The following is a 25905-nucleotide window of genomic DNA, read 5'->3' as shown; positions in this document are numbered from 1 at the left end:
GAAAATGTACTTTGAAAGCACAAATCCTTTTATTAGGAGCGAAAATGACAGCTATCTTATCAGCCATTGCGCATCTCTGAAGTCTTCTAGGAACACACATATAAATCCTAAAGGGTTCAGGTCACTGGCCTTCATATGGTCCAGAAAAAAGCAATGAAGTATTTGTATGAATTGCATTAGCAGATTGAAATTGGCAGTAAGAGTACAAGAAGGAACCCTTGAATGTAAATGAAGTAAATACGGATTAAAGCAGGAGAATGCAAAATTACCAATTATGCACATACAAGATGAGAGACAAACTTTTATCAATTTTCATGTTTTCCTTAACCCTTTTGTGCACCTCAAGGTCAATTCTTTCCATATTGAGTTTTGAAAACAGACTTTCAACAGATTTTCAATGGCAGGTATATAATATAATGCTCCTACTCTTAAATGTTCATCTTCCAACACTGACCTTCTTCTGTCCCACTTTCAAATGCTTTCACTGTTTCGCTTGCAGCAAAGCACAATTTAATTTAGTTATATGTTAAACAAATAAACTGTAGGCAATTTAAGATCCTAGAAAATAATAAATGTTCTAATTATATTTTAACTTATTAAAATATACTAGTTAAGTGATGTCAGCGAGTTGTGGGCTTTATATATGCAGTTTGTAATTGACATGGTTTCATCTTTGTCAAGCTTGAAGAGTGCAAACTCTAAAAATAAGTAAAAGCCTGTTCTTTTCAAAAGTTTAATGACTTGAGATTGTGAAAAGGGCTGGGAGCTGAAAGGAGCAGTTACTCCCCGCAATGAACTTTGAGCAACCTGTACAAAGTCTTATGGAAATTCTGTGAATAGTCTTCAGTGTAACCTCACTGAGGGCAGGTCTGACTTCTCTGGAGCTTTTTGAAAAACAAATTATTCTGAGCAACTTTTTCTTTTATTTCCCTTAAGCAAATGATCCCGCAGCCTTTTTTCATTAGCTGAGGCCTGGAATTAATTTCAGATTTGCCAAGTCCTCTCCCGGAAACTTATTAACATGGTGGTACTCTTCTGCAGAATAAAATAATAATGGCTAAAGTATCTTCTCTCTCTTTTTTTTTCTTTTTTTTGGGGGTAATGTAATGGTTCTTCTCTTTCTTTGTATCTTTTCCCTCTGGATTTGTTCTGTCTTGGGATAGTCTTGACTATAGAGCAGAAGATACTTAAAATTCTGAGGTCCTGCAAACGCTGCTTATTTCTTGCAAGATCAATGTAATAGTAAAATCTGTGGAAGCCGAATGAAAATGAAGGACCCTTTTAAATAAAAGCCATCATAAAATTGATGTAATTAAAACACTTGTCTTTCAGTGGCCAGTCTGCTGCAAGTAATTTCACCTGCAGGAAAGAGCTGGAAATTTCACTTTCTATGAGTGTTTTAAGGCCCTATGAAAGAAATCGTTATGATTAGTACAAAACCAAAATTAAAGCCACTAGAATTCAAACATAGCAAAGGCCAATAGGAATGTCCCAGGATGCCTGCAATAGCTGAGAAGTTGTGGTGTGAGATGTCCATTTCCTATTTGATGGCTTTGACCATCTGATTTGGAAGAAGGTGAGCAAACCCCCTCCAAGTCAAAAAGTCATTGTGGTCTTTCTAGTAACCAGTGGTTAGAAGAACCGAATTAATTAATAGCCTAACTACAGTTCAATCAAAATCCAACCACCCTCCTTTCAGCTCCTTGTAGGGAAAACCATTTTTCAAAGCCTTTAATTTCTAACTTGAGGATTTCTTCTGTTCCATTACCAAATCCCACCCAGAAAGCTGCCAAGATCCATCTTAAAACAGTTTAGGTTCCTTCTTCCACCACTGTATTTGATGGAGGGTTTCTGAAATTCAGCTCAGTGATTAGAGACTTTCTAATTCCACACTTAAATGTATTCAAGACCTACATATATATATATATATATATATATGTATTTATATATATCTCTCTATATATCTCTCTCTATATTTATCTTCATTTGATCTTGTACTACCCTTCCATTCAGATAATTCTATTTATACCCAGATGATTTTTACAGAAAATACTCATATCCTTCTTGGTCTTTAATCTCCTGGATTTCTTTGTGATACCTGAGAAGCCAAGTTTGTTAAGCCACTGACTTTGGCTGCAAGACATGAGCCGTTCTGCTGATTTTCCTTTGCACTCCTCCTGCAGTTCTGATAGACCAGTGTCCACTTGCACTACCCTCCTCAACTAACTGGGATTATGCTTTTTGTGGAAAATCAGGACCAGTGCTAAGGGATAATCAGTGAGAGGGCATTGCTTCATTTGTTAGGCAGAAAACCTATGACAATAATGATGACGACTTTATGAAATCAGTAGTATAAGTGGTTGAAATTATGGAAGGCACAGGCAATAAGAGGATCTTAATTAATTCACATAGAATTTCAAGGGCTTACTCAAGGGCTAAATTGGCATTTGTATTTTTACATGGCGAGTAGTGAATTGTTTCTTTTATTGATTTGAGGCCTTCTGTTAGAGGACTGTACCCAAACACTGAGCTGTCCTGTAACCCACCTCTGAAAATTGTTTTACAGCAGGAACCTCATTAAACATAATTTGGGATTGACACTGAAGTGTCCATTATTCTCAAGCCTCCTCTCAGCTTGGCTGTATAAACATGCACAGCAGAGTGCTGATGGCCATGGATGGTGTTTGGCATGGAGGAGGCACCATGGGAAAGCAGATGTGGAGCCAGCATAGAGTCCTGATGGCTAAACTCACATGTGGAGCAGCAGCTGCTGGGGGACAGATGTGACTTGGCCAGAGATGGGCCCCTTGCTGCATCCCTGGTCTTCCTACCTCTTCTTGGAGCTCATGAATCCCTGCAGCTGGGCGTTCAGTTCTCCTCATCCTCATCTTCATTGTCATCCTCATCCTCTGCAGATGTGGTTTGCTCGCCATCATTCAGCTACCTTGTAGCTGAATTTTGTGAGGGGAGAGGTGGTCAGAGACTGAAATTCGTGGAGACAACACCATCAATATTGAACAGTGTAGGAAGTCAGAATACAATGATAGTCTGTTGCACAAGTCATCACTGACCTACTTATTGCAGGAGAGCTGGACTAGATGACCTTTGAAGGTCCCTTCCAACTCAAACTATTCTATGATTCTATGATTCCATGATTCTGAATCTATGATTCTATGATTCTATGAGTAATGATCCAAACCCCCTATCATTTGCTGTGCCTTGAGACCTGTTGAACACAGCCTCTGATTTAAAATTTGATTTATTAACTTGTCTTTAAAGACAACCCAAAAGTTTATTGAAAGGAAAAACAAAAAATCCCAACCTTCTTGCCCAAAGGATCATGGGTCAAATAAAAATGCCAAACATAGGGATGTGAAGTCACAAGGAAGAAAGATGGGATCTCCTCTTCCCAAAATGCCAACCAGAGCTGTGGTTAGCTCTTACAGGCAGGACTGGCTTGAGAACCGTGGATGTTGTACGTGTGATCATAAAGCTGTGACGTAAGCCCAAGGGAAGCATATTCGGGCCTGAAGTGCCGTGCTATACAAACAAGAGGATGCGTACAGGGGTTGGGGGAGTGTGTTGGGGAGGGGAAGGGATAAAGGAGCTTTAAGTCCTTCTCACAGGTTGTGTGAGCAGCACCTGGGAGCTGTGTATCTTGACACATGGAGCTGTGGCGGTGCAACCTGACCTTGCCTTGGTGAATCCAGAGGGGCCCCAAAAATACTCTGAGTTTAGTAAAAACACTAAAGTCTCTCCTGAGTCACTCAGAAGGTATGTGTGACATCACATAACGCCGCTAGCGACTGCCTTAAACTGCACATGGGATTTTAAAAAGTTTATGCCTATATGCTCCAGTGTCACCTATCAACACTAGAGCACATATGCAAATTCCATGTGCAAACTGAAGGCAGCACAATGTGTGATATGCTGGGTCCCACCAGGGCCATTTCCTTTTGTTATGCTTATGTCTGCATTCCTATAAAGTGCTTCTGACTCATCCTTTTTAATATCTTAAAGAGGGAAGATAAACGTTAGTAAAATAATGAAGATATAATAGTTTCTATCATAAGCCTGCATCTATGCTGTGGTGTCTGAGTGCATTTACGTAATTAAAACAAAGAATTCAGCATAAGAAGTAGTGCTAATGGACGCCTCCCCTCACCCTTTACAACCAAGTGCCATCTGTCATTTACAAAGAAAGCTGGCTTTTCAACTACCTTCATTTTTATTAGAATTTATTATTTTTTATTTCCATGGAAGAAAGCCTTTTCTGGTTCCCAGGCTACAATTTGGGTTATATAAATCAAGTAGCGCAGAAAAATGTCAGGTGTTTGTTGACTAGAATAATGAGTGTTGCTGGTATGTGCCTCTGCATGAGAAATACACTTATCACCGGAAAACCTCACTGAACTTGGGCAACCACTGCCCTGACTGACCCTTTATCTACCACATTATTTGGATCATCCGCAGGGAGCAAATCCTTTCCTCCTTCAGGATTTCCTTCCCATCTTCTGAACCTTCACTCTCACCTGTTCCTCACCTTCACGTCTGCACTCCTGTTTGAAAACAGGAATACCAGCAGTCTCTGCCTGGTCTTTTCCAAGATATATGGAATGATCAGTTGGTTCACTGTGATTCATTGTTGTTGTTTTCCTTTTTTCCCTCCTCGGCGTGGGTGTATGTGTTAGACACCACCTGGCAGAGAGAACAGCAAGGGAAGGAGGAGAGGTTGGGGTGTGGGTCTGAAGCTGGAGCCGGGGGGACTCTCTGTACGTGATAAATGAACAGTTTCTGTTCCTGGGTCTTGTCCTTCAGCACTTCTGCACCTTTTGGGGAAAAAGGGAGGAAAAAACCATAAATCCTGGTCTCTCTGAAGCTGACACGTTTTCAATCCATTCTCTTTGAGTTTTCTGGGGGCAATGCTGCCAAGCCGATCATCCGTCCTCAGAACAGACAGCCAAGGTGAGGCAATGCTTTCCTAACAAAGATTATAGGAGTGATGGTATCATCAGCAGATGAAGCTGGAGACCACATTGTCCTCCCCCTAGTTTAATAATGAAATTTGTTTCTATGTCCTTTTGTGCTTCACCTTCTATCCATAGTTCTAACTGTGCTACCTCAGTGTCACAGGATCTTAATGTACTTGTCACGTAGCTCCTTGCCCTCATTTTATGGGCAGGGAGTGAATCATAGACAGGTCTTTCTTGTGGGATCTGTGGCCACTGCTCTACAGATCTGGACTTGAGTGACATAAATAAAGACAGTGAGAAGGGAATCAGGTCTGGGCTTCCCCAGCCCCCCTGACCACCACAGATGCAGCCGATCAGAAATACTCCATCCAGCACAGGACAGACCTTTGCAGCAGAAACACACAGCTCCTTTTTCTGCAGCACCAGGAGGTTCACATCCCTGGGTTTAATAGAATAATATGATCATAGAATGATTTGGATTGGAAGGGACCTTCCAAGCTCATCCATTCCCACCCCTGCCATGAGCAGGGACATCTTCACCAGCTCAGGTTGCTCAGAGCCCCGTCCAGCCTGGCCTGGGATGTCTCCAGGGATGGTTCAGCCACCACCTCTCTGGCCAACCTGGGCCAGGCTCTCACCACCCTCAGGGGCAACAATTCCTTCCTCATTTCTAGCCTATCCCTTGCCTGTGTGAATGGGCTCGATGGCAGAGTCTCCCCACAAACGCAGCTTTTCCGTCGCTGTTTGCAACACCCGACTGCTCCGCCGTCCCTGGTTTCTGCACAAAGCAGCCGGTTCTTGTAAAACACAGCAAGAAATTCCTGTGGTGATGTTTCAAAGTGCCAGCACATGTGGCCTGCTCTCTGGGTACATATTTTTACTGTTTCCATTTCAGCATGATTTAAGGCTGTGGGGAAAATAGTTACAAAGGGGGAGAAAAAATATCCCAAACCCCAAACTCTCCAAGACTGCTGAGGTTGGGCAGTTTAATTTCATACTTAGCAATCACAATCTGCACTGAGATAATTAGACTCAAAAGTCACAAGAAAAGCACCAGATGTTTCCAGACCTGTTCAGCAGAGATTCTGCCTTTGATTGTGACAGTTTAGCATATGAAATAAAACTGTCTATAGTTGGAACCGGAGTTTAATTTCTGAGGTGAAAAAAACATCTGCTTCATAAGAGGAAGCTGTCTCAGAAAGGGACAAATAGCTTGTGAAAACTAGCAAGATAAAAGGCACAGTTAAGTAAAAATTAATGAGTTTTGCCTTCTGTAGGGTTAAAGTCCTGGCTACAACTGAAAGGCCATTGGGGTATATGAGAAACTATTACTGCACACAAAGATAAAAATAAAAAACCCCTCTCCTTTTTGTCTGTTACAGTAATAGCAATAATTCTGAGAAACAAAAGAGGTGTACGGATCATCCCTGCCCACCAAAGAATTTGAAAGAAAGACGTATGGATAAATCATGGTACTTGCAGGTTTTCAGCTGGATTTTCAGAATGTTTCTATTTATTTCAGCACTGGACCAGAATGAAGTCAGAAATGACACCATGAATTATGCCTCACCTCCAGTTCTCAGGAACCAACTGAAGAGGCTGTAGGATGACTGAGAAAGGAAAAAAAAAGCAATTATGAGAGAAGAAGCTAATTAAGATTCTAGACTATTGGAAAATCCCAGTGCCACAGAATATGAAAGGTCAGGTAACTAAGAAACAGTCAAATTTAATTTACTTTCCCCTTTAGCTTTCCAAGAAAACCTCTGCAGCCAGAGAATATTTCAGACCCAAAGGAAAATCGCATGGAAATATTAGGTGCACTTTAGAGAAAGGGCTTATTTAAACGCTTTCTCAACAGCACTAGAATATCATTCTAAACTACGCAGTTATCTTTGAACTGCCAGAATATAAATCAGGAGAAAACCAGCAATTATCCTGGTTATCCATCCTTATGTGGACACACAAAACCAGAGTCCACTCTGGCTGAGTTTTCGTGCTGCAGGGCTGGAATCCAAGAAATTCCAATAGTCGCTGTGAAACGTGTGGTCACGAATGAAATCTCTCTGGACTGGTGAAGAAAATATATGACTGTGACTCTGCCAAAATGAAAGAGGTGAGCATGTTCAGAAATCTTTATTATGTTATCTGACTGGCTGCTGGGAGAGCTGGTCACATCCTGCCCAGTGGTAGCTGGTATCAGAGCTCATCTCTAGGTCTGGGAGCTGCATTTATCACTTCCCAGCAGGAATCATTGACTGGGGTAACATAGTCCAACGGTTCACTGCAATATCACATCACAGAATCACAGACTGGTTCGGGTTGAAGGGACCTCTGGGATCATCCAGTCCAACCCACCTGCTCACGCAGGGTCACCAGAGCAGATCACACAGGGTCGGTCCAGGCGGGTTTGAATGTCTCAGAGAAGGAGACTTCACAGCCTCTCTGGGCAGACTGTTCAGGGCTCTGGCACCTCGAAGGAAAGAATTTTCTCTTCACATTCAAGCAGAACCTCCTGTGCTTCAGTCTGTGCCCATTTCCCCTCATCCTGTTGCTGGGCACCACTGAAAAGAGTCTGATCCATCCTCTTGACACCCACCCTTGAGATATCAGCATTGGTAAGATCCCTCTCAGCTTCTCTTCTCCAGGATGAACAGCCCCAGCTCTCGCAGTCTCTCCTCATCAGAAATATGCTCCAGACCCTTCATCATCTTCATAGCCCGCTGCTAGATTCCCTCCAGTGCTTCCTTATCCTTCTTAAGGATAATCATATCATATTGTGATATGTTTTCCTTTCTAATAACATTTGTAATTCAGACACAATTCATACAGTTTTGGTTTTTTTCTGATAAAATATCCTACTGAGCAGTTTCCATATATGGTCAAAGTTACCTAGAAAGATTTTTGTAATCCCTACCTGTGTAATCAACTGCTGCACAATAACATAAAAACCTCTTGCAGCTACAATTAGCCTGGACGGATCAGAGTCCTCAAGTAATTTTTCCCATATTGTTCTTGTTCTCCAGCTTCCCTTTCATAAGACATGCATGACTGACTAGATTTTACAAACACACCAACAAAGTCCAACTGAAGTTCAAGTTGTTCCCTAAGCAAAACTGACCCAAATCTAAATTTAGCTGCTCCTGTGTATGCAATAGTGTTATTTGACATTTTACACATGTTTGCAGCATCAAGCCATCTAGTCTGTCTTCCTCTCATCCTTTTCTTCTCTTCACCTTTGCCCAGTGCTTCCTGCCACCCTCTCTCATGACTCTTCACTGCACCCAGGGTCTTCTTTTCAGTGCGTTGCTCAATCTTGTCATAGTTGATGTCTCTTCTCCATAGCAGTCCATCAGACACCTTTGCTCTAACGTCCACCAGTTTCTTCCCCTTAACAAGTGAGAAACATTTCTTCTTTCAAGTTTCTTTCCAGTGTGCTGGTCCTGCTGCAGTTTGTCTGGTCACTGTGCAGCCATCATGTCACTCAGCCCAAAGGGTCAGTGTTTCATTAGGTGACACCAATGAGGATGGTTGAAGGGGCAAGAGCCTTAGCCTTAAATACATTTAAAGTAATTTGCTAATATTATCTTGTCTAATGATAAAAACCCCAGATCCCTAGAAAAACTGTGCATCACTCCTACTACAGCAGAATATAAGCAGCACATCCCCTTGATCGCCATGGCTCCCAGACCAAAGATGGCCAAGAAAGATTGATGGATGCTAATTTTCTCTTCATGTATAGCTAAATGAAACCACACAAGTAAAACCAAGTTGCTTTTCAATGTTAGGGAATAAGCCTTTAAAAATGTGACTCATGGAACAAAAAAACATCTGCAAAGGATGTTCTCTTGAGATCCTTGGAAAAAAAGTCAATAGTGAAACTACATTGTGTACTGATGTGGATGCTTTTCTCTGCTTTTGCAAACAGAAGTTTCCCTTCTGCATCTCTTGGAGATTGAGATCAATACTGAATTTTTCCAGAGGCTGAAGAAGGGAACTTGTTCTTTTATTGGTGTTTCTCTGTTGTTCTTCATACTGATATCTACTCACCCTGCTTTGTTAAGGCTCATAACCTCCCTATGAGCTGGGGGAGAATTTTTTTCATTTTTCAAGGAGGACACCTGAATTTCAGGAACTGACTTTTCTAAGGTCACACGGTGCAACAGAAGAAGGTACAGAAGCAGATACAGACCACCTGAAGTGCAGACCTGTGCTGAAACTATTAAACGGGTTTTCTGGGAGGAGGAGTTGGACCCATAGCTGAAAAATATCCTATTTTATTATGGACGTAGAAAAATATTTTCAGAGGAAATCAATGTTTAATGAAATAGCAAAAAGAGAAACTGTTTTTAATATAGCTTCTGCCTCCAATTATAGAAGGAGAAGCTCTGTTTTCTTGTAGTTTGAACCACAACAGGATTCAGATCCTTCAGGAATACAGCAAGACCTTAGGCATGTCTTATTTATACAGTATATGTTATATTCTTTAAAGATACTTGATAAGACTTGTCTTCATAACCATCTGCTTCCAAACAGAATTCACACAGAATGCAACTACAGTTATTTGGACAAATGTATGTGCTTTCTAGCTTTCACTGGTCTTACAGACAAGAAAATAATGGAATGCCTCCTAATTTGATTAGTATGAAAATATAATCTATTTATATTCTGTTATTCAGAAGAACACACTGAAATGTGTCTCACTGTCAGACACAGACTAGTGTCATTTCTGCTAGTCCAAGTCTTTTGGTGAAACAGAAATTTTTATATTTGTTTTTTGTAAGGATGTGTAGAAATCTTGTCAGTATGACTACTAGGATGCAATTCTGATATTCAAAACTCCAGGGAAGAAATGAATCCCTAATATAGATATTCTGAGGCTTTGGTGCATGGGGACAAAGCAAACACAATGGGTCACAGTCAGAGCACATCCTGTGAGAGCAACACATATCTTAGTTAACTTCAGGCATTTATGTATTTATCTGTATTTAAGCTCACTCTCTAAGCTCTCCATAGAGTCCAGAGAAAGAAATGTCCCTGCAGCCATTTCTGCCATCCTTTTTTTCCCCATTGACTCTTAAAAAAAGCCTAAACCTAAAATCTTGGATGGATGCTCGTCACCTGACATTGGATAGATCATCCCCCCTTGCCAGGGCAAGAGATGCAAGTGCTGTGGCAGCTCCTTTCTCCTGAGCATCCAGAAAGGTTGGACAGCTGGCACCAGGACCATCTGGCCCATTTTTCACTCTCCCAACCTTTGATGTCATGGGATAGTGACTGTGCTGTGCCTGGGTGTGATCATAAGGATTCACTAAGGATAAAATCTGGCCCATTGGGGCATGATGTATATTGCAAACCAGAAGAGCATCAGTGCTGACAGCCTTGTGGTCCCTTGTGCCTTCCTCTGTGGGGTCTGTGCCGATGCAGTTAGAGGTTGTAGGGATGCAGGGGGGTTGGACTAGGTGACCTTTGAAGGTCTCTTCCAACCCAAACTATTCTGTGATTCTATGATTCTGTGTCTTTGGGAGGTTTCCCACATCCCACCTTGAGCATGTCTTCACTTGATGGAGAAGATCCTGGTGGCTTGGACCACTGATCAGAGATGGGGAGGAGGTCCATGAGTCTGGGGCACTGGAAGCTGCGTGATCTGTGGGTTGTCACATTTCACATCTGTGACAGGAATAAACCAGCTGGACGTGAACTGCTTTTCTGCTGGCTGGAAGATAGGGGCTGGATTGTGCAACTGGGGTCGGTGATGATGAGAATCGGGCTGTGAGACAGGAAGGCACACGCAAGAGGGGACTCACCCCAGGAAGCTGTTGCGGTCACATGTGGGGTCATACGTCACTGAATGTTGTTATCAGGAGAGACAAAAAAATCCACAAATCCAAACCAAAGCTGCTGTGCTGCCTGAGCAGAGGGAGCTGCTGGGGACTGCGACGGGCTCATCTGTTTGGAAAGCAGCAGGACCAACACTTTGTTCCTCTGGCACTCGCCACCCAGCAGGCAAACAGGAGAGAAGGAGCCTCGCAAAATGTCAGCAGCCTTGTCCATCTGTGTCCTCTCCTTCTAACCTCTCAGGGTGTTTCCATTTTGCTGTTTGCAAGCACTGATGTCTTGATTTCCCTGTCTCCATTCTCAATCATATTAACATCCAGTATCTCTGACTTTTAAGTCTCTCTGTATCTTCTTCCCCAAACCAGGTTTGACCGCTTCCTGCAAGACAACAGTTTGTTCATAGAACATGTTCTTCCTAAGCCAGCTCCTTATTTGGGCAGCTGCCTTTCTCTTTTTTTGTCTGTTTCCCATGCTAAAAATAATGTCATAGACTTCGTGTGATGGCAGAAACCTTCACAGTTCTGCTTTGTACTTTCCAGTCTAGCAGTGCCTTCTCCAGCAGAAAGAGAAACTCCAGAGCCTCTCATCCCTGTGGGATCACCCAGTTTATAACCAACAGATCTTTTCAGTCTTTTTATTTGGGGTAAAAATTGGACTCCTGTCCAGAGAAACTTTGGTTCCTCTGCCTCAAAAATTGTACCCAAGTGGGTCCTCAGCTTTGGATCCTACATTGTAAAAGGCACCTCAGATCAGTGCTATGGAGCTATGGTTTCATCATCAGGAGGCTGCAAGAAAAGCAGCTGAGATGGGGTGACACTTCAGACAAGCAGGAAAGAGAAAAAAACCCAAACAGTTAAAAATAAAAAGTCACTGGAAAACAGCTGAGATTTTTAAACATCCTGAATTTGATTCTTTAATCTCTTTTTCCAGGCTGAAAAATCCCCCAAGTGAGAACAAATGTATCTCAGACATTAAATACTTCCCCACAACTTGGAGAAAGCCAAACTCTGCAGAAACTGGAGCTTAGTGGGCCAGAAATTACATTTGGTCTCCTTCTGAATACCCTTTGCCACACTACAGACACCACAGCCCATGCAAACATTATGTGTTTTGGCAAAAACAGCATAAATCCTCCAAAACAGATACTAGATATTCTTCTCAGCTAACAAAAGAGTGCTAACAGCACATGTCAAAGCAATGAGGAGGGAAGACATAAGGAAATGGCACTGAGCTCCATGGCATTCTTCATTGTTAATTGGATAGACAGAGCCCAGGCTTGGGGCTTTAACTTTTAAAGTGTTGCATGGAGAATTAAGCATTAAGAGGAATGGGAGTCATCATGAAACAAAACAGAAAGCCTGGTGTACCGCTATGAAAATGTAAATTTAAGGACAGTGACTGCCAAGAGACAGATAATTAGGTGAACTTCTGGCCTTATCTGCGAACTCTGATGTACACCGTGTTGTTAAAAGCAATCTCCTGGTGAAAAAGAACGTCTGCCTCATGCTAAGCTGTTTAAACGGTGTACTGTAATTATGCGTACAGATGTTTTAAGAATACATATGTAGGAAAGCACAGGTCTTTAATTATAGGTAGGGCTGCATTCAGTGCACTTTGCTCCATTGCAAACGAGCCTGTGCTGACCCGGGAGCGACTTTCCAAGGTCTGTTTGGGGAAGGCACAAGCTGCTTTCTTTCTACCATCTGAAAGCAGTCGCAGTGGCAATGACCCTCTTTAAAAGCACTTCTTCAGTCCAGCGCAATAAGAAACTGCTGGCTTTCCGCGCAAGAACTGATTTCCACCTGGGAATGCTGCTCTGCTAGGACGGTGGCACATTTGGCTCTTGGTGCTTCTCATGGCACGGCCGAGCCCTCACCTGAGGGGCCTGACAACCCCTCACTCCAGACTGATCCTCAGGGAGAAGTAAAAAATAAGGCTGAATTTTCCCATCCCAGTTTAGCCCCACAGCTCTCTGAACCTGCTGCCCCATATTTTTGCCATCTTGTTGGACATAGGTTAGGTAGAAGGTTTTTACACTGAGGGCAGTGAGAGCCTGTCCCAGGTTGGCCAGAGAGGTGGTGGATGAACCATCCCTGGAGACATCCCAGGCCAGGCTGGATGGGGCTCTGAGCAACCTGAGCTGGTGAAGATGTCCCTGCTCATGGCAGGGGTGGCACTGGATGAGCTTTGAAGGTCCCTTGCAACCCAAACCATTCTGTGATTCTAGGTGATGAGTGGCTGACTGAGAAGATGTGCAATTGTCAGACCATCTATGGCTCTTTCCTTCCCCACTTCTCTTTTCTACCTGCTGAACAAATCCAGCCCACAGAGACAACAGTCACAAAGCAGGAACAGTGGTAATTACATGGTATGTGTCATTATTATTGTTTACTTGATTCTAAAAGGAAACCATGCTCCCGCTCCCATGCTCAGCTCGGCTTCTTGCGCCCTTTCCCAGTGAACAGTTCATCAGGGCAATGTCCCTGACTATGCATAAGCATGCAAAAACTTCAAGAGTGGAATTAAAATGCATTAACAGGACCAACAACATCAGCATGCTTAAAAAGTTGGTTAAGTAAGAGCAGGGGCAAAAGCGATGGCGTCTTTCTTAAAAGTGATCTGCCTCTTGTGCATCCAGTTATGGCTCAGCACTCAAATATGGTGCTTTTGTTCCTGTTAGCCTTCCAAAGCACACTTACCTGATAAAGAAAATCAAGATTTATTCCATTTTCTGCCTTGTTTCCTGTGCTCAAACCAGTTACCAACTCAGATGGGAATGGAGATGGGAGAGAGCTGTGGTACCCGGTCACCAGGAGCGCAAGAAAGGACAAGACCAATTTGACTCCCCATTTTCTTCCAGTTTACAAATTGTAAACCAAAGGACTCAGCATGTAACGAGTTCATTAAGGGGATTAAGCACTTTTTAAAAATTAAAAATTAATTATTTGGAGACAGCAAATACCATACAAGTGTCAAGAAGATATTGTTCATATAAATATTTCTCTTTTTTTTCACTTGGAAAGCACTCTGCAATGATATCTGAACAGGTTCAAGAAGGTGTTGGCTGGATGCACAGAGATACGCAGCTGAAGTAACAGCATGGGAGCCATGGGTTTGTGGTTTTTTTCATTTTTATTTTTATTAAAAGAAAGTAAACTAATAAACAGGAAGGAGGTGCCTGTGGAGAGACCACAGTAGATGGAAGGAGAAGGGAGAAAAGGTTAGAGGATGGTTAACAAACTTAAATGTGAGTGTTTCCAGACTCTCTTGGAACTGGATGAAAGGCGCTGATCTCCTCCAGGCTATTCTCAGTGTTTTTGGTTCAGCATTATTTAAAATATGCTTTCCTGCAACAGTTTCACCATTTCCTGACCTTAACCAGCAGAATAATGGAACTATTTCAATGGATTGGCCACGGTGACGCCTACTGATAACTTGAAGCGATGGCCTTGTCCATGCTTAAAGTTTGTCAGCCTAGCTTTGCCCCTGAAATTATACTAGATTTTCCTAGCAAAGGCTTTCAATGGCAAAGAGATATGTAGAACATATAGCAATACAGTGAAACATTTGGGTGAAGTATTATCTCAGGGTTTGGGGTTTTGCAGCAGAAGGTAGACTCATAAAGGACATTCCTCTCTACTGGCAAACTGTTTAAACCTGTCCATGTCTCTGTTCCTCATACACTCAGAAAAACAAACAAACATCAGTGTCTAAGCATCTGTGTTTCAGGCCATATTTCTTCTTTTTTTGTGTGTTCATGTTGCCAATAATTTCAATCATTTTTTTCTTTTTAAATACTTTGCTGTCTTGGATTAACCAGCCAGTAGCAATGACTCGAGAGAAAGAAGTCACTACTGCTAGGGTGGCTAAATCTTGGGAGTACAAATTACAAATCATTTGCAACCCAGATGGAGTTTTGAAAAGGACCCTAAAAGTAATGGATAATCGGAGGAGCCATGTCTTTCATTAGATTGAGTTGTCTCTGGTGCCAGAATCCACTTCTCAGAGTGAAACTTCTGTATTTGGTGTCACTTCTGTCCGCAGCGGGTGTTCGTCTTAACTGGTGGAGGAGATGTCCACAAAAGACAGTGAAGGGCAAATCTAAATAATGAAGCCACTGATGGGACACAGAAATGTTTAGATAGACAGAAAAATTGGATCTCACAATGGTGTTTTTATATTTGTATTAATATATATGCTGCATTTGTCCTAGTCTATTGTACATGGAGATGAACTTTTTAATTAGTAGGAAGACATTCCCTACACTTTGCTTTAACCTGAGAAAAGTTAACTTATTTAAATTGACAATTTTAGTTCTTTCATTTCCCTGAACTACAGCTGATGTGAAAAAGTTATACAAGTGAACCATGGAAGTGATTGAGGGATGGAGACCTGCATTTGCTCTCCTGCTTCTGCAGAAAATGACAAGTACTATGGAAAACCAGCCAAAGGACAATAGCGATGAAATCTTCTGTCTTCTTGGCAGGTGGGAAGTTATTCTTTGGAGTGTCACAGCACTCACAAGCGACATCAGGTTGCATACAGAAACAAAGAAGTAATTGGGCATTTTAACTACCGTACCTTGTCTTTTAAAATAAGATTTTCTCTTTTAAGTTCAGATTTCACATGAATTTCCATCATAAATAGATCTCCCTCTCTCTTTCTCTGCCTATTTTAGTTCTGACTACCAGAATTTGTAAATAACTAAATTTTACATGCAACGTTACAATGAACCATAACTAGATTTTTTTCCTGTACCTGGACAATAATAGAGATTTGGAAAATACCCCTATGTCATGATGTGCCCACAGTTTTTTCTATGTATGAAGATGCTGTAATGCCATCTCTGCTCATTAAAATGTGTATTGACTTATTTTACAGATATACTAAAAGCATTGGCTATGGCAGAGCAACTCAAAATTCTTTGGCAGACAGTGCTCCCCAGAATTTACCTTCCCTGGCACCAGAAGGCATGTTCAGAAACTTTCTCTGTTCTGTGTTCAAGTTTTATGGCCACAAAATCATCTGCAGATATTTGTAAGAGTAATGAACCACTGGCACGTATCTGCTGTGCAAAAACATCTTCTTTAAAGCAGTGATGAGAATGGTCCAAGTCGTGGACTCAGGAGCAGAATTTAGAAGATTTTTATGCTTTATTCGAGGTTTCTCTTTAGCCTGCTTATGCATAAGAGGTGATTCTCCCATTCTGGAAAGACTCGGTAGTTGTTCAGTAGTTAACCCTACGTGTGGCTTTCTGAATCTTAGGTTGGAATGTAAGCATTATCTTGGAATAAAAAGTCTAGTCTAGACACTTCATGAAAAATCAAGGATCATGTCCTTTGGAGTTTTTAAATTCAGTTCTGTCTGTAATTTTACCTCCAAATCTGCAAGCTCACGGGTTACGCAATGGCGGAATCATTAAACGCCCGCGGCTTTTCAAGCTTCAGCCTGTGTCTCTCTAAAAACACCCAATTTCTGTTTATTCTCACATCACTTTTCGTGCAGATTAATTGAACCCTCACTTGAAAAGTTTCCAAAGGCGCTGGGAAAAGCCTCATACCTAAGAGGGTTTGCTATCAAACGAGATACAGGAGTCAGAGATTCAACAGAAACTTTAGAGCTGAGGCTCATGCTACAGGTGGCATCTGCGACTGGATTTGCCTGGGGTTTCTCTCCATTCCCCGCTTGACCACAGGCTGCAAACAACTTGAGAAGCTGAAATGGGGAATTATGCAATATTACATTTTTGTATAAAGTTATCTTTCTTTAGTTAAACAGATTCCCTTCTTGTCTCCGTCATCATCTTTGTATTTTAGCCATGATGGTCTAGGGTTTAAGAGAGGCGATGGCTTTTTGGGGGAGAGAGTTTATCTTTTATTGGATTCCTGTAAGAGAACAGATAAGCACTCAAGCATGCAAGTCCAAATGTTCAGAAGGGAATTGCTTATTTGAAAGCTTGCCCTTTGTCTCCATTTTTTTCATCTTGCCTAATAGAAGTACTTTTTCCTTGCAAAACTTGCCATGGCCAGCCCCGAAATGCTACACAGAATTCTGTCAGGGAACAGCAGGCTGGATTCCCAGTCGGAAGGTGCTCCTAGACAATTTTTGAAGAGCTGGAATGCCAGCCACAAACATGAATTACACGTAGGTCTCATGGAATCAGGTGGGAGCAGGTCTGGGGGTTTTGGCTGCAGACACTCAAGCCCCTTCCTTGGCAGCGTTACAGGAGTAATATTTGTACAAGGATAAAGCGCAACTTTGTCAAAGCATTTGCACAAATTAAAAACTTTGTTTTCCTTTGCTATTATTTATAATAGCAGTCTGAAAATAAAATAAAACAAAACCAACCCCAAGTTGGTTTGCCTATGAAAGAATTTTAATTGGTGTTCATGGTGGGACCGAGTGGCACTGTGGGTCCTTTCTCATGGACAAGGGCCCTGGGTTTCCTCCTCAGGCACAAGGAAAGTGGCTTGTTATACGTTTTATCAGAGGAAAAGCACCACTGAAGAGTGGTCACTTCTGAGACTTGGCATATTTTACTCTCATTCTCTAACTAGTTAAACAATATCCTTGTTATCTCCAGGTTATTGCAGTCCCTCACACATTTATTCAGACCCAGGACTGAAGATGTTCCTTGGATACACAATAACCTGCTTGGCATCACCCTTCCGAGTGGGTGCATCAACATCCTGAAGATCTCATACAGAGAATTTGCCCCAGTATCCCAGTATAATTACGTAGAGTGGTTTCAGTCCAGCCCTTTTCACCACTATAGGAGCCTGCTGCTGTATCTATCCACTTAAGCTTTACTTTTCGAATATTGAAACACAAATGCTTTTAAATGCATAGGCTACACCTTGTGTGAACTGTGAGAACGAGGAGGAAAAGTAAAGTGTTTTCTTCTTATTGGGAATTCTTTATTTGTAGCGAGAAATTGGCTTTAATACAGCAGATTTACTCTGAGTGATCTGTTTTTGCTGACCTGGAGAACAAGTCATTTTTGCACCCATAATATGAAACAAATTTCTGATAATGTAGGTAAAGATTTCTTGAATTTAACTTCAGCTTTAAAATAAAAAGGAAATGGCTGTATTTAAAACCTGTGGTCACATCGGGACCCTGGGAAGGTCTGCTGATGTTGAACACTTTGCTGGCAGCGGCTCAATACATGGGAGGTGCACTCTATGCAGCAAAGAGCAGAAAAATAACAAGTCAACTCTCCTGATTGCTCCAGAAATGAACACATGAGAAAGAGATTACATAGCTTTCTGAAACGAATGATCCCATCAGCCTCTCACTCTGAGAAATAAATTTGTATACCTGCATAGGCTCATAATGGCTGAACACAGGACATTATTTTCAGATGTCTTGGTAGCTGATTAGAGCTATTTAGAAAGTGGCAGTTTCATTTTGTAGACAAATGCTGGAATTCCTTCATTTCTTCTCATTTTGCACTGGAATAACATGCAGACAGTTGCTGATAGAATAATCAAGAAACAATACTCTAGTATTATAGTAAAAAAAAAAAGCGCTAATATCTTAGAGAAACAAAATCTTGACAGTTTCATTAGGAAACCAGAAAATGTAGTAAAAAATTGATATGTCATGTCAAACACTGCTACAAATGTGCACTTCTCCACGTTCTGCTCCATGTCTGTCCTAGCAAGGGCTGGGACAGCGAGCATGGTCGTGGCTGCATCCTCCAGATTGCTTTTCTCTTGCACTGAGATATCAGAGAATTTCCCAAGGACGCTGTTGAACGTGCTGGTGCCTGAATCCCTCGTGCCGTGACACCCGGTGCAAGATCAGGCTGTTTGATGCAGCAGATGGTCCTTGTTTCTGTCCCAGCAGCGCCTCGGGGGGATGATACACAGAGAGATTTGTCCTGACAGGTTCTGGGGGTGAAAAAACATATTTTTTTTGGATCTTTGATGTCTGCCTTTCTCATCCCAGCCTCATTTCCTCTGTTCAAAAGGCATCTTGGTCTGGATTTGATCCTGGCTCTTAAATTCTACCTCACCCTTACAATAAAGCAGTGGTGGAAATGGTGGGAAATGTTAGGGCATGAAGTCTGGTATAGACAAGAGTGAAACAGGTCCCAGAAAGTCCATTTTGCTCCAGACCTCTTTAAAGTGAAAAGCTTCATACATTTATTCTTGCTGACAGGGTTAGAAATGTATGAGGCTGTCAAAAACAAACTCAGATGCAATGCTGTGTCTGTCACCATGTTGGTGGAGTTTAGATACGATTGAGAAAAAGAATTTGTTTCCTTGGTAGCGGAAAATTGCTTATTTTACAAGGTGCCATGGAGAGTGTTATCTACGTGGGATTTATAGGGTAGAGGTTTTAATAATGCATTTCAGCAGGAAAGGAATATATGTTTTATGACATACTTCCCTGAGTGGTGGTTGGCTTTTAAATGCACCGTGCCTTGAGAAATAATAATGCACCTCTCAGAGAGCTGTGATATCACTTGCCCCAAGGGCAGGTTGGATTTGCAAAAGGGTTGGAGCTCAAACTGTTCCCAAGACATGGAGCATCTGGACTGTAGAGGCACCCCGGCTGCCAGGCATCCTGGTGGGACATCATCAGGAACACCCATGGATTAAACGTGCCCCATTATTTTGGACAGCACCTCTTTGTGTGGAAATGCCATTAGCACCAGTAGTGGCGTTGGAACCATAAAAAGCTCTTGCTGTAGGATAGTATTAATATCAGGATCCGGTCCTGTGAAATGCTGCTTGCTGACATCTGAGAGCAACAGTGAGATAGCGCGTAGTCTTTGAACTACATTAAACCAAGATCAAAATGGTGCTGTTGCTTTTATATTAAAGGCAGAAAACACAATACAAATGCGCAGATATTTGGCAAGCGGCAGCTCTGCCAGCTGAGTGGAACGGACAGAGTGGGCTGAGGGGGAGCAAGGCACGTTGCGTGACAAACAGCTAACGGGAGGATGGCATCAAGGAGGTGCAGAGAGTTATTTGTTGCTTAATGAAGAGCCTCTCGAGGTTGAAAATTTACAGTCCTTTCACAGTTCAATTTTGTCGGGGCACGGAATAAAAATAACCATTGAGAGGGGTGTAGCGGTGTTGCAGCGCACGGAGGAAGCAGCTCAGACCTTGCAGACCTCCAACGCAAAATCATATTGACAAGGGAAGGCAGACTGAGAACACCAGCCAGCAAAGGTCAGCTGGGGCAGAGCATGGGGGTGGTAATTAGGCTACTAATTAGATACTTAAGGGCAAGCTGGGGAAGGAAGAACGCTTTGCAGCAGAGAAAAAAGGAAGAAAAAATTCCCAGCACAGTGTCAGACGGGCATCACCGGTTCCCTTCAGACCCGTCTGCCCCATGATTGCTGAGACGAGCCAAGTCGCGGTTGAGATGAGAAGAGGTCTGAGCAGCTGGCAGTGCACATTTTCTTCACCGCACAAGACCTGAACTTCAGAGAAGAACCTGCTGTGAGTGCTTCTCCACCATCCCCAAGGGAAAGCCCTTGGTCAAATAAGTGGGATCGAAGCTGGATTTTGGTGAATGAGGGGTGGGAACAGAGGTGTTCCAAACAGGGATCATCCTTTGCAAACCAGGATGTGCTGCAGTCTCCACACAGCATGTAGATAACCAGACTAAAGTAAATTTAAAAAGTTTGAAAATATTCCCTGGGTAAAACCAGGTCCCCAGTGAGTTCAAGAAGTTGAATTTACATCATATAAACAGTACAACTTGATTTTCTGAGGGAGCTGGAGTCCCTGCAGAATCACACACCTCATTGACTTGTGCTTGGCTTCATCCTGACGCCCTCCTCCTGGTCAGATTTAAAAAATCACACTCATTTAATCTTATTTTTCCTGGGCTGAGAGATCAATAGTCCAGTCACACACAAATATAATCCAAATCTTCTTTCTGTACTGTTTTAGTTGCTATCACAAAAAAGGGCTCAGACTGAAAAGAACTTTTACAAAACATTGTTGACTCTGCCAGGATGGATCAAAGCTAAATCTGTAATATGGTGAGAAGAGAGAATTCAAAGAGTGAGGGAAAAGTGAAGCCATTTGGGACACAAAATAAATGGGTCACTTTAGCTGTGGTTCTTCCACCTCTATGTTTTATCATGTTCATATTCTTATTATTTGAAGTAACGTCTCTGACGTAAATTAAGCATAGTACCTGCAGTAGGAAAAAGCTGCTCAGAACCTTAAGAGTAAAGTCAAGATGCTTTAGAAAATGTTTAGTGGAGCGGTTTTTTCAAGGTACATATGAAAATGGTTTTGATGGAGGTGCTAGAACTGATGGAAATTATTATTTAAAGGGCAGAGTATCTCCCCTGGGGCTGATCCTGTCCCTGCATCTGACTGGGCCAGGATCTTGTCCCATCTCCAGATGTTTGGGACATTAGATGCCCTCCTGCGATAAGAGCATTATAAAAGTGACTGAAAATAAAGATTTACAGGTGTGTGGGATCAGCAGGTACTAAAGTAAATACTTGAACATGGGCCCAGTCTATCCATAAATAAAATCAGTGAACTGTGCTGGGCCAACCAGACGGGAGGAAAACTGAACGTAATTCACATTACACTCTACTGCAATGGTATTTCATGTTTCTGTACACCTTGAAAATACAGCTTGATGTCCATGTACACACTGTACAGCCCACATACCTAATGGAAAATCTTACCCCAGAGTCGATTATCCTGAACATCTGAAGCTGATGGGGAAAAATGGTTTTACGGAGAGCCATTGGAAAGAGCACAATGCCTTCAACCCCACTGAAAAGAGCTCCCTACAGAAAAATTACACTCTAAAAGAGAAAAAGACTTGACTGTGGAGCTTCTCCGGTTATATTGTCCCAAGAATTCAGCTACTTTGGTCAGAAATTGCATCCAATTCATTTAATACCATATGTGTCACTAACACTTGTCCTCACAGTCTGTTTTTTATTTTCTTTTTCACTAGAACTGGGCTGAAAAAGGGAAGACTATGAATAAGGGAGAGGACTTCTGGAGCAGCGAATAACCTGTGCAGTGCGGGTAAGAGGGTGCTGGCCCAGAAAGTTTATCAGAGGTCACCTTTTCATCTCTCCAATAGCAGAAATCACCAGGAGCCATCGCTCAGCTGGTGACCGGTTTTAAAAAAAAAACCAAAACAAAACAACATAGATTGTCATTTTTCCTGCTGCAACACTTGCCAGACTCAGCTGTGGGACTCCTCGTTGCCTGAGGAAGTCTCCAGCCGAGCTGCAGGGAACACGGCGTACGGGCGGAAAGAAAGGACGGCTCTTTGTTTTCCTGTAATTTGGGACCGCTCTGCGCCGGCCCTGGAGCCTGCGTGAATAGCTGAGCATAAAGCTAACTATTTCTGTTATTTATTTGTGTTATTTATTTCTATTATTTATTATTTTCATTTATTTTTTTATTTATATTTATTATTTGGGGGGGGGGGTCCTGTGCAGGGAGGGGAGTTGGACTCGAGGATCCTTGTGGGTCCCTTCCAACTCAGGACATTCTGTGATTCTATTCTATGATTCTGTGAGTTGGAAGGGACCCACAAGGATCATGGAGTCCAACTCCTGTCCCTGCACAGGACACCCCACAGGTCACACCATGTGTCTGAGGACGTTGTCCAGTCTCTTCTTGAACACTGTCAGGTTGGGGCTGTGACACCTCCCTGGGGAGCCTGGGGAGCTCCAGTGCTTGTTCCAGTGCTCAGGACATTATATAGAAATAAAAAATTCTATATGAATTAAAAATTCTATAATTAAAAATGCATCTGCTTCTTCTCCTGGAAAACAAGAAAGAAATCAGGAATGAAACCTTGATCACAGAATTTGAAATAGAAGGGCATGCCGGGAAAGAGAGGAAGAGGAGACTGGGTAAATAGCTGAACATAAAGCTAACAATTTTCATTATTTATTTAATTATGTATTTTATTTATTTATTTATTTTTATTATTTGGGGGTTGTCCTGTTCAGGGACAGGAGTTGGACTTGATGATCCTTGTGGGTCCTTTTCAACTCAGGGTATTCTATATCAATTAAAAATTCTATAGAAATGAAAAATTCTAAATTAAAAATTCAACTGCTTTTCCTCCTGGGGAAAATAAAAAAAAACAAACAAAACCCAGGAATAAAACCTTGATTACAGAATTGGAAATAGAAGGACGCGACACTAAAGAGAGGAAGAGGAGCCTGGTTAAATAGCTGAGCTTAAAGCTAACAATTTTTATTATTGATTTAATTCTCTATTTTAATTATTTATTTATTTTGATTATTTAGGGGTTGTCCTATGCAGGAACAGGAGCTGGACTTGATGATCCTTGTGGATCCCTTCCAGCTCAGGGCATTCTATATAGATGCCAGGGATGCAGAAGAGCCGAGCAGAGCAGGCTCTTCTCTGCACCCCCGGGAGGAAAACCCCACCAGGACAACAGGAAAGGCTCAACAAATACAAAGCATTTGGGACTAAATCAATATTGCAATTTGGGATGGAAATGCTGATGTTTTAATCAGTGTTGCCGCATCAACGGGAGATTATTTTTATTTTCTTGAAGGAAGCGGGGAATGGATGGAAATGGGGAATTTTATCTTGCAACAGACCTCCCACCTTCAATAAATGTGCAGGGAGTGCAAAGGGAGTTCAGAACGCCCTGGTGACTGTCGAATGCCTTCCCAAGTCCACCATTCAATACTTTTATGTTATTTGCAGGTAGTAATTGACAGCGGCAGTTTAATTAAACAGAAACAGCAAGACGGTTTCTTGCTAAAAGGGCAGGCAATAGTAATTTTCTAGAAATGGATCCCTCCAGCTCTCCGTGAGGATAAACACTCAGAGCACTTGCAAATTCTGATAAGCAGCTTCAAACCTGCATTGTTATCTTGCTTTTTTTTATACTGTGAACTTGTTGGAAGGAATAAAAAGAGCCAGAAATCTTTATTATTCTTCCTAAGGGATTCATTGCGTTCTACTTTGCGATGCTTCATCATATTACAAATTTTCACTGTACATGCTTTTATTAAATACTTATTGTTATAAAGATAATAGCAGTCTTATCACATTAATGACTTTGCGGTAGTGTAAAGGAAAATAAATATTAATAAAGTTAACAGTAACCTTGGTACAGTAGAACACCGGTAAGTGGGAAATTTTCTCAGTGTTTTATAGTACAAGAAAGCTCTGCCAGCATTGGAAAGAAAAGTATGAGAGATAGAAATGTAGATATTTTTGAAAAAAAGCTCAATGATTATTTCCTATTATAGATCACTGCTGTCTGTTTTATTAAGATTATTCTCTCAGCCCCAGTTCTGCCCTGAGGTATTTCTGCTGCCTACCAGCACTGCAATGAATGAAGGCAGGCACCATCTGGGCACTTGTCTTCCAGTGTGTATATAGGTCTTCTGGGGTTCTGCGTGGATCCCAGCATATGGGTCAGACTGACATTTCTTTTGGATCCAGAATCAAAAAAAAAAAGAAGCAATGGTGCTACAGCAGTTTTTCTAGGCAGTTCTGCATTTTCTCATCAGAACATTTTCCTTTTCCATAGTTTTTCTCTGCGGTTTGTACACCAGCTGAGCCCATCGGTGCAAGGCAAGAGCAGTTGTCCTGGCACAGCCCAGAATGCTGGACTAGCTGTGAATGATCCATATGTTCGATGTCCATTGCTGTGGGAGACACATCCAACTTTTCCAGAAGTCTGGCTGCTTCATGGAATCATAGAATGTCCTGAGCTGGAAGGGACCCACAGGGATCCAACTCCTTGTATAACTCCATCATACACATATGTAGCCTTTTTTCCAGCCCATAATTACATGGGATGTCCTTCTCTCATGGATAAAGCAGGATGCCAACTACTACAATCCCAAAAATATTGTTGGAAAAGACACCCTTCTTTTCTGAGCAGAGCTATCCCATCTGGGTTGCATACTCATTTATAATCATACATTGACACCCATCACTAACCTGCCTGAAAGTTGTGCCCCATCATTTTTAGATGTAGCTCTCAACTCATCAGATGAATCAGAAGAGATTAATACCTTTTTTGACACTACAAGTCTTGCAAACAAAATCCAAGCGAAATAATAAATAACTTGGTCCCCAAAGAAAAGATCCATTCCAAAATATGTTCAAGCAAATCATCACACACGTTTTGCCCTAAATCTCAGACTATCAAGAAAGGCTCAAGTTTACAGAGATTAACTCCAGAAAACTTCAAAGACATTCCAATGTATTTTAATTACATAAAAGAATATGGGCAAAAACTCTGTCCTCAGACTCTTGCTTGCTGTGAACCACTGGAAATCCTGGGCAAGTGGACAAAATCCTGAAATTGCAGCCTATCAGAGAAGAACATTTTGTTAAAGTTAATACATTATAGAACTCATTTAATAAATGGTTCAACCACACAGAAGTTTGCTCCCTCTCAAAAAGAAGCGTCACCTCCAAGTAAATCATCAAATACTTGCATCCCTTTATATTCCCCAAGCATTTTTTATTGTTCATATGTAGGCTGAATTTGAGAAAGGGAGCATGTGAAACTGAGCACCAAAGCTTTTTGCATGATTTTACTACAGCATGTGTTGTGCTGGCCTAAAAACTCCTACAGGAGCAATTGAGACCAGTTGTCATATGTTCTGCAACAGAAAGAATAATCTATTCTGAATAAACAGCTCTCAAACATACGGTCCTTTGCTAGTCCAACATGAGAGGTAAGCCAGCTTGCTGAAAGTGCCATCAGAAGGAATAAGGATATTGCAAGACTTGAAATACGAGGCATAGAGATTTAAAATTTAAAAACCAAGGGTTTACATAAGGTTAAGCCTGGAATTTTTTAAGTCTTCAGAGTCTGATAATTTTAAAGTTATTGTCTTTACTACGCTGACCCGTGTCACATTGTTCATTTGTTTTTATAGTTTGTGGACATTTTTACACACTAAGGCATAAATTTAACAGAATAAACAGTGATTTAAAAAACTAGAGATGGCAACTGCAGAGCAGCCAAGCATTGGTTCTGATAGTGAATTTAACTTTAAGGTTTCTTGGTTTGGCAGATGGCAGATCTCAAGCTGACATTGCATTAAAGTAACTTTCTTGAGTGCAATTTTTGG

This window comes from Streptopelia decaocto (assembly GCF_964273445.1).
Source record: "Streptopelia decaocto genome assembly, chromosome: 5".
In the NCBI taxonomy this organism is placed as follows: domain Eukaryota; kingdom Metazoa; phylum Chordata; class Aves; order Columbiformes; family Columbidae; genus Streptopelia; species Streptopelia decaocto.
Note: the sequence above shows the minus strand (reverse complement) of the source record.